We start from the raw sequence: 14885 nt of genomic DNA on the forward strand, positions 1-14885 counted from the left end.
AGTTAGAACCTGGAGGCGGGATTTAAAGCAGATCAGACATCCCCCACCCCGGCGGGCTTCTCTTCCAAGTTGGACCCACACCTGAAAGAGGCCCGTTTCCTGGCTCCGGTTTGTACACATGGGAAATCCTGCCAGACCACGGATCTGGCTAGACTTCTGCTGCTTTAATCGGAGATCTCCCCAGGGTGCGCCCGTCAAATCCACTCCCTCCTCCCGGCCTGGAAGCCCGGTTCTCTTTCCAACCTGAAACTCCCTGAGGTGCAATGCAAAAAAGCATCCCAGCAACAGCCTCCTGGCCTTTGCAATGTACTGTCAGGGGCTCTAGGTGGTGCCCTGACCACTTCTCAGGCATAGCAGCTGTCAAGGGTATTGCTCCAACAGCTGAGACAAATCCACGGAGTGTTTTAAAATACCTCCCGTGCCGGGCAAGGTGGCTGGGGCCAGCGGTAACGCTTTGGTTTGGCTTAATTATTATCATCATTATTATTTTTTCATTTCCTTACTCTGAGTCCGCAGAACCAAATCCAGAGGAGGAAAAGACAGGCTGTGATGGAAGTTGCATCATGGCAGCATCCAGGGGCCTTCAGTGAGATCACGGCCCCGCGGCGCTTGGTGCTGTATATACCTATAGTGAAAGACAGTCCCTGTCCTCAAAGAGCTCGCAGTCTAAGCAGCAAGAGGAAGCATTATTATCCCTCTTTTGAAGGTGGGAGAAACTGAGGCATAGAGTGATGATGTGACTTGCCCACGATCAGAGGGAGTTTGAGATTTTGAACCTAAGCCCCCTGGGTCCCAGCCCAGTGCCTTAACCGCAAGGCCAAAAAGGGTTGCTTCGAGCCCCCGGTGGTCATGACAGTAAATTGCCACCCGCGTGGCTGCTCAGTGGCCTGTGTGAAATGAGTTTGAGGGGGTCTCCTTCCACTCCCCGGTGAACAGATCAAGGCATCCACCCCAGCTGGCCCTAGCTGGCCCTTTGGGGTATGTTTACACTGCAAAAAACCCAAAACCCCAAGCACCCCCTGTGGCAATGAGTCTCAGAGATCTGGTCTACACACTTGGAGCTTGGGCTCTGGAAACCAACCCCCTCCCCAGCAGGAGCTGGGCCATGTACAGGGCTATTTTTAATAGTCCTGAGGATCTGGGCTCTGGGATTTGATGCCGCAGGTTTTTTTTTTTTTTTTTTGCAGTGCAGACGTGCCCTTGGAGACTGAAGATTGACTAGGCCATTCAGAAAGAACTCCCCCTTCTGCCCTAAATAGGGTCCCTCCAGGGCAGGGCGGATGCAGGGGTTGTGGGGAAATCCCCCTCTGCTGCTGCCCATGCTGTACCCAGAGAGGAGACCTCCAGTTCTCTGAGCTGCAGTCCTGATCCCCCTTTGCCCACCCTACAGCTTCTTTTGGAGGCAAATAAAAAAAGGCAGTGAAATAACTCCCTTGCTGGAGAGAAACGCGTCTCCTTTGGGGTCTGAGTCAGCTGTTTTCCACCTGCAGCAGAGTGGGATGCGGGATTAAAATAAACACATCAATCCCAGCCCTTTCGTTCCTCTGGTGTGCGCTTATTATTCTGAGTGGCTTGCTCAGGAAAGAGGCACATCCGCTCCCCTTTCAGAAATGCATTAGTCACCGAGCACCAGGGCCTGATGTCATTGCATTAGCTGCAGAAGCGTGTGTGTGGATAGGGCCGTGAGGAGGGCTGGCAGACAGCAAGAGGTGAGGCTGTGTCTCCCCTGCGTGGAGAGGTGTGCTTTTCACCTGGAGATTGCTCAGGCACTGTAGCGCATACGAGGCCCAGGTAGCTTTTACCATTTAGGATTGGCCTTGACTAGTTCCCTGGAGGTGAACACAACACTGCCTTGTCTCCACTAAGATTTGACGTTGAGATGGCTAGCGGGATAGGAAGAACACCCCCTCTTTTTGCAGTGAAGTTGGCGGGGGGAAGGGGGAATGAGAGAGAAAGCACACAAGAGCATCAGCGAGAGGGGCAGAGAGCGATGGAGAGAAAGAGTTGAGCTTTCGCTGGGTTACACAGGCACAACGTTTTCTTTCCTCTCCCGTTCGCTTTGCCAGTTGTTCTGTCTTCCCTGCTCTCCGGAGACTGGTGCTTTCCCCCACGCCAAGTCACATCTTTGCCCCTGATTGGGACCAGATGGAGAGTCTGGAAAGAACTGCATTTTCCTCCCCTCTGTCTGTCTGTGTGGGGGAATTGGATTCCCCTCATCTCCGCTGGGAGATGGGAGGGGGTCAGAACGAGCCAATGCGCTGCTGATGGAGGGGGAGACCCTGCCTGGGAAGAGAGGGGGAAAGAAATGCTGTAGCATTAGAACAAACTGCAGAAGGGTCACAAAGGGAGACCCCTTAGACCAGACCTTTTAAGGAAGATTGGAGGGGAGCTGTGGGGGGGTAGGGGGGCTATGGAGCTGAAGAGGAAGGAGGTGGCGATGCGGGGGGGAATAGAAATGTAGCCTTGTAAAGTGAATTCAGTGATAGCGTGTTACACCACTGTGGGCTCGGCTCTGGTGCCTACAGCCTCAAATGCAGCAGAATGACCTCGGCCACTTGTTTCAGAGCTTCTAGGAACAGTCAAAGACCCAGGAAAGTTACAGACCTGCCCCAGAACAAGGTCTAGTATCTTTTAACGAAGTTACCAACAAAGCGATGAATCCCCAAGCATAGCTAAATCTGACATCTATCCATGCCCAAATTATGGCTCCAATCCTACCATAGCCTCCTAGATAGACTTCGGGGCTGATGGGTGTCTCCTGGATTGATCAGCAGGAGAGGGATGATGTTTCCCCAACCCTCTTTTAGAATGCGATTCCGACTACACCTCAGACCCTGCACATGTGTGTGAAAGTGTCAGGGCCCCCATTTTCCATAGGTTGGGTCTAGTTCCTTTTATTCTCATTAGTGTTGATACACAACCTGTGTCCTGTGGTTGAGGCAGGCATTAGAAACAAAAAGCGCCTCGAGGGCATTTGGTGAGCTCAAATTAATCTTACGGTCAATTTTTCACAAGACCGCCCATTGATACATCTTTTCCCGTCATCGTGGCATCTCCGGTTATTCTTCAGTCCATCCCCTGGAGATTTCTGGGGCTTCAGTTCCACTCGAGGGTTTTGGAGACGCAGCTTTCCGAGTCCCTGGATGAGAGGGGCCAGATCCCCAAAGGGAGTTAGGCACCTACATATCTTTGAGGCTCTGGGCCAGTGTGCTTTAGCAGATAGGGAATTGGCTTTGAGCTCACTGCCTCGCTCTGTGCCTCAGTTTCCCCTCTCTGCCTTGTCTGTTTAGGCACTGAGCTTTTCCGGGACTGTCTCTGGATGCGCAGCAGTCAGCTGTACCGTGGCGCTACTGGAATAAACAAAATGAATCTTGCCTGCTGGACCTCAGTCCCCTGGGTCGCCTCCATTAGTTACCGCACTCGCTTTCCACTTCCCATCCTAAACCGTGTGGTGTTTATGATTCACCTCGCAGTAACACCTAGGAACCCCAGTCATGGGCCAGGGCCCCACTGTGCTAGGTGCTGGACAAATAACTCCACTCGCCTTCAGGCGGTGATGCTGGTGCAGAGGGTTAAATACACGCTCAGCTAAATCACCGAAGACACGCGAGCTTTGGGTGCTGAGTGGGAAGTGCTTTGGGAACCTCTCGGGGGGAAAAAAACACCAAAAGGCATTATAAGACAAGCCCACAACCACGCAGGTTTGAGGTATGCAACTGCCCTGCCCTGCCCCCATGGGTCATCCACGGGAGCTTCTGCACTAAAAACATGGCCTGCTCCTGCTTGAGCTAAGGGAGCCACGCCTCTAGGCGGCAGCAGTAGTAGGCTCCTTATCCTCTGCATGGATCTGCTGGGCCCTCAAGAAACAAGGACAGTTCTATGCAGTGATGTCAGTGGGGATGCCAGGGGCAGGCTTCTTATTTATCTCACGCCACCTGTGAGGAGGTGGGGGGGGGGGGGGGAAGAACAGCTGAATGGCTAGGAAGGAAAAGCAGGAGCTTTGTCCCAGCTTCCTATGCCGTGGGGGAAAAGGGGGGTGGACACGGCTGAGTCAGTTCCATGCATAGAAACCTCTGGCCGCTCCCTGCACCACGCCTGCTTCACGTCTAACCCCTCAGCCCGTCCCTGAGCTTGGTTCGGTTAACCCTTCGGACACTGCGCTGCTGATCACCACCCAGATTCGCCTCAAAGCCATTCAGACCAACCTCTGCACTGCACCGGGACACCCAGGGCCAGGACGCCCCACTTCTGCCCCCTTCTCTCTCCCCACAATGCCTCCCTGCTGCACCCGAGGGTTGCTGGGGAGTTGACTCCATGCCTGGCCCAAGGGCAGCCCAGCTAACGCACCGGACAGCAGCGGATCAGGCCCTCTCCGGGGCCCGACAAGCAGACACCCAGCAAGTCAAGCCTCCTGTGCCTGCCCCCCCCCTTTTCTTTACCGTCTGTCTTGAATCGGATTTACTCTTCCAATGCTGCTGCACCTGGCCTGTCCCAGGAGAGGGCAAAGTCTCCGGGGCCGCATTCCTTTCCGTCCTAATCCTGGTCCCACTGGGGGACATAGCATCTGCTCTCTGCAGCTTCCCACCCCAGACGCTGGGAACCATCAGACTCAGGGAGGGGGGCAGCAATCAAAAGGCACCGATTGTCCTTTTATCCCCTCCCTCCCCATTTCTCCTGCTGGCCCACATCATCCACGGCGACCCTGTTGGATACTCACAGGGGTCAGAACAGCATGGGAGAGGCAGCAGGGTGCCAAGGGGCCACGGCTCCTCCGGGGAGCACCCAGCGAGGGGCCGGCCAGAGCAATGAGCAGAGGTGGGGCCCGGTTCCCAGTGGTTCTTTGGGGCAGGGGCTGTCTCTCACCGTGTGTCTGTGTAGCGCCCAGCTCAATGGGGCCCTGGTTTTGGTTAGATGCTATTGTAACACAAACAATAAATTATAACCACCATCATGCACCTAGTTGGACCAGGCTGCTCCAAGGGGGCAGTTTCCTCCTGACCCTCCAATAATGCCCTGAAGCTTGAGGATTGGTAGCTTTGAATCCTAGCTGGGATGGTGCAGGCACAGTTCTTATTCACACAATCCTTAACATCACTGCTTCGATGTTTCTAAGCAAAACCTCCCTGGGGTCGGAGCACCATAGGAAGAACAGCTGGACCCCTATGCTGGAGACATATGTTGGATCAAACTCACAGGGACAGATTCTGTCTCCCGCTCCAGCAGCTCAGAGGGGCTGTAAAAGGCACTACAAAGGGCTGGGGGAGGGCGGGGGGAAATTCCCCTGGTGCAAAGAAGAGGGCCATGGGGAGAATTTGTGTATTAAGCCAGCGGTTTTCAACCTGTGGTCCACAGATTAGGTCTGAGATTTCCAAAGGGGTCCTCACCTCCATTTGAAACTTCTTACGGATCCGCAAACGAAAGAATTTGGAAAACCACTGTATTAACCCATCTTTAAACCACTTTTGTGCTTCCCCCCCCCACCCCCCATTCTTGAGCCGCCCAGACTTTTCCCAGCCGCTGAGATAAATTAGAGCAGCCCCGAGGCTGCTCTAACTTACACTCTGCTCCACGTGGCCTCTGGGAAGAGCCACAGTGCAGTGCATGCTGGGATCAGCTCTGGACCAGTCAGAGATGCCCCCTGCGCAGCGTGTGGATCCCAGGAGGTCCTTCCCACTCACTCTAAGGCCCCTTTGTGCTGCCGGAGCAGCCTCAGCATTGCTAAGAGCCAGGCGCAAAGATTCAGAGGTGCCAAAGGGCCATGCCCCATAGAAAGGGCCTGAGAAAGGAGGACAAAGAGCCGACGGGGGGGGGGGGGGGGGTGTGTGAAGAGAAGAGGAGGAGGATTCTGGAGGGCTTCCGAGAAGCCGAGGATGATGTCAGTCCTCCCCTCCCCCCCCCGCGCTCTAATTAAAACGAGATCATTTTGGGAGGCTGGAACAATCTGATAGAGAAAGGGGCCTCTGGGCACCCATCAGTGGCTCTTGCAGATGCCAAGCACTGGCTGCAGGACAGCTGAGGAGACCCGGAAGGCTCTGGGCCTCGCTCATCCTCGCTGGTTCTTTGAGTTTTTTTTCCCCAAATAGCAGCTGCTGCAACTGCTCAAAGGGTGGGAAGGGAAACTGAGGCACAGAGAAGGGAAGTGAGGTGCCCATGATCACTGGCAGATCTCCTGATTTCTAGTCCAGAGTCCTAGCCACTGGGCCACACTGACTTTCACCCTCCCACTGACCGCTTATCTCCCTGCCGCTCTTCCATCCACGCCTTCCTTGCATCTCAGCTCCGCACACCCTGCTTCTCCCCCCTTGCCCTGACTTCCCTGCCTGCGCTTACAGAGCTTCAGGTTACTCAGCGCACAGCCCTGGGGCCCCGCCTGAGCCCAACCACCGCCGTGGTCAGCATTTACTGCTGTGGAAATTGCTCTTTACGGATACCAGGGTGAAGCCGGGTCCATCGGCACAGCCCAGTTGGCTCTTTTTAGAAGTGGGTTGGCTCATCCCTGCCTCGGTTTACCAGGAGGGGCTCTTCCGAGATGGAGAAGATTTTCAGGGAGCAGGGGAGTCATGGTTTGTATTTCCAGTAGCACCGCGGGGCGTGGCTGGGATACTCTGCGCTCCCATGGCCCTGGCCTGCTGTCAGGCAGACCTACCTCTGGGGCTGCTCTAACTTACACCAGAGGCTTCCTTGGCCCTCCGGGAAGCAGCCCGGAATTGGTCGGGCAGGAGGGTGGCACGCAGCAGGGGGGGGGTTCTTAGGGCGCTCGAGGGAGGCAGCTAAGGGGCCAGGATCCCACTGCTGGTGTGAGCCATGAAATCCAGCAGCAGCCTCTTGGAACGCAGGAGCAGCACCCGGCGCGGCTGGGTTTTCACGTAACATGAGCCGTTCTTGGCCCAAAACTCCGCTCAGTTACTCCAGATCCCCACTCACCCCCTGGGCTTCCCCCCCCAACGACGCCCCATACATCTCAGCTCTGATGGATGGCTCCAAACACACATTCCAGCAGCTGCCCCCTCCCAGAGCTGGCAAATTTAATCTGGCTCTGGTCAAAGGTCCCGCTGTCTGCATTCTGGGGTGAGAGCCGGAAAATCCCGGCTTGCTTTTTTGGGACTCGTTCTGGCAGCAGCTGCAATGGTGTGGAGGGCTGGTGGGGGAGGATGCACTGAACAGAGGTATTAGCAGAGCAGCTGCTGCCTTCTGGAAATGCCCCAAAATAAGGGGAGATCTTATTCTGGAGCACGGGGAGCTGCCTTCCCTGGCTTCGATGTGGACTATTCTTGGCTGCGTCCGTGCGGCACGTGCCCCGCCAGGGCAGCATTGAGGTAGGGGCTTGGCGAGGGCTGAGATTCAGGCAGCGTGATGGCCGGAGAAGGGGTGAATGCCAGGATGCAGCTGGGACCAGAGTTTGGATGGATCGATCGCCCCTACGCCTCCCCACCCAGCTTTGCCAGCCAGCCTGGTTTTTCAGGGGTGCGAGTTGTAATACCACGAGGACAATCCTGGAAGCAGGCCCTGGGGCGGGGTGCGTGTGTGTCAGATTGGTGTCCTCAGGGGATGCTGGGACGTCATCTGTCCCCCACATCATTGCACGGGGTCCCCTTGCACTACAACGTGACACAAGATGGGACAAGCCGGGATGGCGGGGAGGGGCAGAGTGAATGGCATCATCCCCTGGCAATGTGGTGATGCAGGGACACACGGCAGGGCAGCTTTATGGCCTCACCCTGCCACAGGGCAGGATGGCTCCCACTGGAGGGGGTGATTAACTCACCGCAGGGTCTCCTCCTCAGGCTCCACTGGCAGCTGCTCCAGTTGTCTGGTTCTGGTGACAGGGCCTTCCAGCCAGGTCGCTTACAGTCCTGCCCCTTCCAGGGGAAACCCAGTCCTGTAAATCTTTAACCCAGCCACATCACAGCAGAATTTCTGTCCCCCCCATCAGAACCGTTCATCCTTTCTAGCCCTCGGCTTCCCCACCCCTTTGCTTCCGGGATGTCTCAGGCCTTCCTTCTACTCCAGGATCCAGCCCCAAGAGCCTGTAATGAACAGCTTCATGGCTGTCTGCTCAGGTTCACCGCTGCCTCCCTGACCTGCTGCTCAGCTTTCCCACCAGCCCCTTCCCGGGCACGCTCCCCTGCAGATCCCCCCAGGAAAACCCCACAGCCCCAGGGAACAAAGTACACAGAAGAGTCCTGTAGCCTGCCTGCCTACCTATCCTCCTGCTCCTGCTCCTGCTCCTGCTCCTGCTCCTGCTCCTGCTCCTGCTCCTGCTCCTGCTCCTGCTCCTGCTCCTGCTCCTGCTCCTGCTCCTGCTCCTGCTCCTGCTCCCTGTCCTCTTGCCCCAGCCAGGCCTTCATCCAAGGGTTTGGCTGAGATCCTCTCCTCCTCCTAAGCCCCTACAGAACTGGGCTTGTCCCTCCCCCTTTTAACTGCTCTCTCCAAGGCAGGTGAAGCAGGTTGGGGCTGATTGAGCACACAGGCTGTCCTTAACCCCCTGCACAAAGCCAGGCAGAGACTTGCCCCAGCTCACCCAGCAGGTCAGGGGCAGAACCAGGCCTAGAACCCAGGGTGCCTCAGCCCCAAGCTGGTGCTCTATCCACTAGGCCACACTGCCTCTAAGTTTTCTCCTTGAGTGAGCCCTTCTTTTTGCTCCTGCTGCAGCTTAGTGGCTGAGTGGAAAGCCACTCCTGTCGGCTAACGTGGCATCCTAGGTGAAGTCCTGGCTCCACTGAAGTCACTGGAAACTTTCAGTAGGGTTCGGATTTCACCCGTTGGGGCCACAGGGGCCATCCAAGAGCCTTCCATAACAGGAGCACCCACCACTTAATGATTCGTTAGTGAATTTACACTCCCAACGGGCAGCCCTGCGTGACAGGTCAAGAAGCTCGACCCCCCTCGCCGCCATTTTGTAGTTGGGGAAACTGAGGCACAAAGAAGACGAAAATGACTTGCCTGAGGTCATGCAGTGGGCCAATACCAGAAGCAAGAATGGAAAGCACATCTCCTAGTACCCCTGCTGCACTAACCAGAAGGCAACACTCCCTCCCCAAGCCAGGGACAGCGTGCAGGCCTCCTGACTCTCAGATCCCTCGCACTAACCATGAGACAGGGGCTAGATCCCAGGCATCTGGATTCCCATCTCCCTCTGCTCTAACTAGAAGGCTCTACCCCCATAGCTCAATCCCACCCCACCCAACACTTCCACACCAAAAAAAACCCAACAAAAAACACAGCAGCCAAACAACTACATTGGGGAAAAGAATAAAGTTTTTTAAATTATTTTTATCAATTCTCTCCCTCCCCGTGCATTCCTCCAGGGCTGCAAGAATCCACCAGCGCATTCCGCGTTGCCTCACATTCCTGCTGCCATCAAGGGCCTTCCATTGTCTCCAGGAACACAGCGAAGTCTTTGGAGCTGGGACAAGGAGCGGGAAAATAAATAGAACAGTGACATGCACACATGATGCTTGCAAAAAAAAAAAAAAAGGGGTCAATTTCATTCAGTTGCAAAAGGGGCCTGGGTGATGCTTTTATATTTAGAATCCCCAGGGGGACTGGGGTTTTTTTGGTTGGCGTGTGTGGGATATATATATTTTTTGGTCCTTTCCTTATAAGGTTCTTGTATATCAGGAGCTGTGCAGAGTGAGGTCATCCTACTGAGATCATTCTACCTCCCCCCCTTCCCGATTGGCCCCACAGGCAGGCTTTGTCTGGGCTCCATTGAACCAGCCATCGCAACCCAGCCTTAAAGGAAACAAAACCCTTAATTGTCTGGCTTGGCTCCAAAGGGCTGCATAGAGACAAGCAGCAGAGAAAGGCAGCTGTCTGTGTCTCTTAAAGGGGCAGCATCAACGGCCCCCGACCCCCCCCACCTTGCTTCCTAAAGCTAGGTCTACACTACAGCGGCACAGTTATGCAGCTATCCTGCCGTAGCCCTGTAGTGTAGACGGGAAGGCGTTTTCCCACTGCGGTAGTTAATCCGCCTTTCTGTGGGGCTGGTAGTAACTAGGTTGATGGAAGAATTCTTCTGTTGACCTAGCTGCATCTATGAGAGGGATTACGGCAATCGATGACGTGGAATTTTTCACAGCACCGTCGCTAGGTCGATCTGATAAGCTCACCCCCCCCCTATTTTATCGTTGGGGAAACTGAGGCACGGAGAAGAAAAAAACAACTTGCTTGAGGCCATGCAGTGGGCCAGTGCCAGAAGCAAGAATGGAAAGCACATCGTCTACTACCCCTGCTGCACTAACCATAAGGCAACAGGTTCTCCCTTGAGTCCTCACATGGGCCGGTGTTGTTTTGGTTCGTTTAGTGCAGGGGGAGACAGGGCCGGTTTTTGGAAATATTCACCGTACGCCTGCGTGTGTGTGTGTGTGAGAGAGAGAGACTTTGTTTGTGACTGTACTTGTGCGTGTGTGAGAGTCTGTGTCTGAACGACCCCTGCGTGAGTGTTTGTGTATGTAAACGAAGGAGAGACTGTGTTTGTGTGACTGGGCTTGTGTGTGTGTGGGTGTGTGCATGTGACAAAGTGCATGTGTGAAAGTGTGCGTCTGTGTGAGACCATGTGATTGTGCTTGTGCGTTGGATCTGTGTATGTCCCCTGCGTGCAAAGGGGGGGGGGGGGGCGCGTGTGAGAATATTCACCTTCTGTGAATGTGTGTGTCTCCCATGGACAGTGAGTGAACAACCGCAATGCTCTGTCTTGCACATACCAATCCTGCCTCATAAAAGAACCCAGAGTCCCCAAAATTACATTACATGTGCTCCACTGACTAGATTTAACAAGGCCGGATAATTACTGTTCAAGAACAGGACTTAGGTTTGGACCAGTGACTCCTCGTCAGTTACAGGTTTGGGATTTGTTTTGACTTAATTTCAGGGCCTCCGGCTGGGACCCCGCTGTCAGGTGTGTCTTACCCAGCATCTCCCATCGGTAGCTTTCAAAAGTGCTTTATGAAGGTCAGTAACATTAGCCCCATTTTACAGCTGGACTTGCAGGGAGGCCCTGGAATGGGAGGGGGCACGCAGGGAGTTTGCGGGGGATACGGAAGAACGCGCAGAGCCCCTGGGGAGTGGGACTGGTTCAGCCCACGGAGGCAATGTAGCATGCAACCCCTGAGTCCTGCTTTGAGCAGGGGGTTGGACTAGATGACTTCCTGAGGTCCCCTCCAACCCTGATCTTCTATGAGTCTATACGATTCTATGACTAGGGAAAGATCAAGCAGCGCTGAGCACAAAAGCCTAGGGAAAATCAGAAGCAGGTATGCCCCTCCCCTGCCTCTCGAAGCCTGAAGGGAGCCGGAGGTGGTGATGGAGCTGGAAGGGGCGGTGGCATAGGGGAAGAGCAGCAAGAAAAGGGGCAGACATTCCTGGTGAAATTAAACACATTCCTAGCTGCCCAAGAGTTGACAAAAGAGGCCGAGTGGGGACAGATGGCGGAACCAGAGCCACATCCCCCAGGAGAGGGGGAACGGCAATAAAAGGGATCCCAGCACTGGGGGTGGCTGGGACATCAGGGCGAAGGCCAGACAAGTTGTCTGGGGGCTAGAACCACACGGACCCGACCCCAGGAGGAGGTGGCAACCAAGACAGCCTAGGGATTCAGTGTGGTCTGCTGAGCGAGGAGCGGGATTGCAGCTGCAGGAGCTAGTGGATGCTTCCAGGGCCCCAAAGGGGGTGTGGTTTGGCAGGCAGGGGGTGTGGCTAGTTCTCAGATTGGTTCTTCAGCTCAGGGCACACCCCTTTACTCCCAGAAAGCATGCTATAATAATAATAATCCCCTGGCTCTCATCTAGCCCAGCGGTGAGTATCATTATCCCCTTTTCACAGATGGGGAATCTGAGGCACCGAGCAGGGAAGTGAGGTGCCCAAGGTCACCCAGCAGGCCAGTGGCAGAGCTGGGACCAAAACCCGGGTCTACTGCGTCCCAGTCCAAAAGCATAAAATATTTCCCACCACGTTTGCAGCTGACACACAGTTTGGGGGCACAGTAAATCAAGAAGAGGGCAGGTCACTGAGCCACGGTGATCTGGATGGCTTGATAAGCTGGGTACAAGTCAACAAAATGTGTTCCAAGACAGCCAAATGTACAAGCAAACGTCTAGGAACAGAGCCAGTCGGCCATATGTACGGGCCGGAGGACTCTGTCCCAGCAAGCTGTGACTCTGAACATGATGCGGGGGGTTGTGGAGGCGAAGCAGCAGAACAGGAGCGCCCGGCGCCATGCGCTGGCTAAAAAGGGGTGATCCTTGGCGGCATGAACAGGGGTGTCTGGAGCAGGAGCGGGGTGGTTACGTTACCGTGGTATCTGGCAGCGGTGCAGCCGCGGTTGGAATCCTGCGTCCGGGCCTGGTGGCTGCAATGTAAGAAAGATGCTGATAGATGGGGAAGAGTTCAGAGCCGAGCTGTGGGGGTTGCAAAACCTGCCTCAGCGCCATAGACTTGAGGAGCTCGATCTAATTAGCTCATGAGAGAGAAGGTGAAGGGGTGACTTGATCACAGCCTATAAGTACCTACACGGGGAACCCAGTGTGGCCTCCCCGGCCCGTTCTCTCCATGCCAGGGGCTCTGTGTGCCACCCGTTCTCCGCTACCAGGCTCTCCCATTCTTAGCTTCATTACTCATTAGAGCCCAAGCTTCAGCTTCTAACGAGTTAGGTTGTTTACCCCTTCTCCTCCTGCCGGGAGGCTGTTCCAGAGCCTCCATCCATCGTCTGCTGGTTAGAAATCTGCTTCCGCTTCCCAGCTTCAGTTTATTCATGGCCCGTTTATCCCCACTGAGTTTGGTGCCAGGGTGGGTGTTCCCTTTCAGTAGCCCTGAAATTAGCTAAATCGCTGTTCCAGTCACAGGCAAACCAGCCCCCCACCTGCGCCGTCTTGGTCTTGTGGCTGTCTCCGCAGAGGCTGGGTTTGAGGGGACAGCTGAAGGAGGCCAGGGCAGACTGACTGACGAGGGCGGCGTTTCTACTTTGCAGGTCTGCAGCTCCTTTCTCCTGAGGATCTCACAGCGCTTGATGAGTGAAGGCCATTTTATAGCCTGGGGAGCTGAGGCATAGAGATGGGGCGTGGCTTGCTGACAGTTCCACAGCTGGGAAGTGGACCCTGGCAGTCTGGGCTTCCAGTCCTTTGCTCTAACCATTAGACTGTACCGCCTCCAGTGCATATCAGGCCTGCAGCTCACTGTTGCCCTGTGTCACGCTGGCTGATTCCCCTCCCTCTGCCCCTTTGCCCCAGCTTTCCCTGGGCGTGCATGCGAGCAGCCACGCCGCAATCTAGTCGCTCTGGCACGCATGTCGTATGCACAGGCCCTCAACCTGCTGGAACCACAGCCTCGGCGCTGGGGACCGGGAAGCGGGGTGGACCCGAGACCCACCAGCAAGGGGGAGCATGGCAGGGACTCCTGAGAGCCGGGGACGCTGGCGGCAGGGGGGGGATAGCCAGTGGCCGGTTTTTCTGCAGGAGTTATCCTCCACGTCCTCTGTGAGAAGAATCGTGAGTCAAGGCCCTGAAACAGGCATCACAGGGCCCCCCCCCCCGCCCTGCGGCGTCCGGCGACCGGCCAGGAGCCGGAGAAGTGACTGTGGCTTGACATTGAGCAGCCTGCGTGTAGGGCCAGCTTGTGATTCAGCGCAGGCCGTGCGCCTGAATAAACCACCGAGGGGCTTTGTGTGTGTGTGTGCCTTTAGCATTATTATTTTGTTCCCATCCCGAAGAGTGAGTTTGCCCTTAAAAGGAAGCGGCTGCTCCTTTGCGGGGCTGGAAAAGGCCAGCTCAATATTAGCCCTTATCAGGCTTGGACTCTAGTGCTCCCCACAACAGCTGGAAGAGCCCATGGTTGGTTTAGGCCTCTGGCTGCCTGCAAACTAAATTAAGAGCATGGGCAAGGAGGAGGAGAGACAGCCGGGCAGCGGGCAGCCAGCCAGGGCCAACGGCATCCATGCCCTGCCAGGGCAAAGCTGTGCCCCTTGTGGCAGCATCGGCCTCGGGGAAGGAGAAGCCTGCTGAGGGGTTTGCTGGGGCAGAGGCGACGGCTGGAGAATGCCAGATTTCATGGCTCCGGTCAGGGTGGGCGAGCTGCTCAGCTGCAAATTGGTTTCAAGCAGGGGGACTGGGAGTCAGGACGCCTAGGTTCTGTCTCCAGCGCTGGGTATGCAATGGGGCTAAGGGGTTGGAGCAGGCAGGGACTGGCAAGCGGGCCGCCAGAGTTCTTTTTCCAGCTCTGCCACGGGCATTCCGGGTGACCTGGGGCCAGCCCCTCCCCCGCCGAGTGCCTCAGTTTCCCTACCGCTAAACCGGGGGCACTAATATGTTAATAACAATACCCAGGGCTTTTCAGCCATGGATCTCGCTCTGGCTCACGCTCTTGCTTCCATGCTCTGCCTTCCTCTGTTTGCTTATAAAAACGAGAACGTTGCCTGACTAATTTAAAGGGCTGCCACAGCAGGGCCGGATTTTCTACGGACCATAGGCTCTGGGAAGCCGAGACTAGCCCCAGCGCAGTCTGCTCACGCCCCATCTGCTCCCCGAGAAGCAGAAAATAGCCCCACAGGGCCGTGCACTCTCCCCACACCCCTGATCCACCCCCCCCCATGCCAGGAGCTGGGAGCAGGCTGGGTGCAATGCACTTATGCCAGTTTCACACAGGGTGGGACAACTCCTCCCCGCACACCGGGGCTGGTACCACCCACTCTTTGGCCCCTCTACACTGCAAATTATCTTACTACAGACCAGGCCACAGCGGCTCAGCGTTTGCCCCAGCGCAAAGCGAGACTGGCGTCAGGGGCCCATGCTCTCCGCGCCAAACTGAAACAAGAGGCTCCTGGGTTATGTCCACACTGGCCCCTCTCCATTGATTTGCACCCTGCCCGCCGCCCCCAGCCCAGACAGCGTGTG

General features: G+C 55.8%; 1 long non-coding RNA gene across 1 annotated transcript; it reads right to left on the reverse strand.

Annotated features, from left to right (window-relative positions):
- Positions 1 to 1913: 1913 nt before the first annotated feature.
- LOC137167469 (uncharacterized) lies at positions 1914 to 7851 on the reverse strand. Its single transcript, XR_010924116.1, has 3 exons — positions 7766 to 7851; positions 2999 to 3347; positions 1914 to 2283 (listed from the first exon to the last, which is right to left on the reverse strand). It is a non-coding gene; the product is annotated as an uncharacterized lncRNA (long non-coding RNA).
- Between the last annotated feature and the right edge of the window lie 7034 nt (positions 7852 to 14885).

Source organism: Emydura macquarii, unplaced genomic scaffold (genome assembly GCF_026122565.2).
Source record: "Emydura macquarii macquarii isolate MOO-44397 ecotype Brisbane River unplaced genomic scaffold, CSIRO-AGI_Emac_v2 contig_2924, whole genome shotgun sequence".
NCBI lineage: Eukaryota > Metazoa > Chordata > Testudines > Chelidae > Emydura > Emydura macquarii.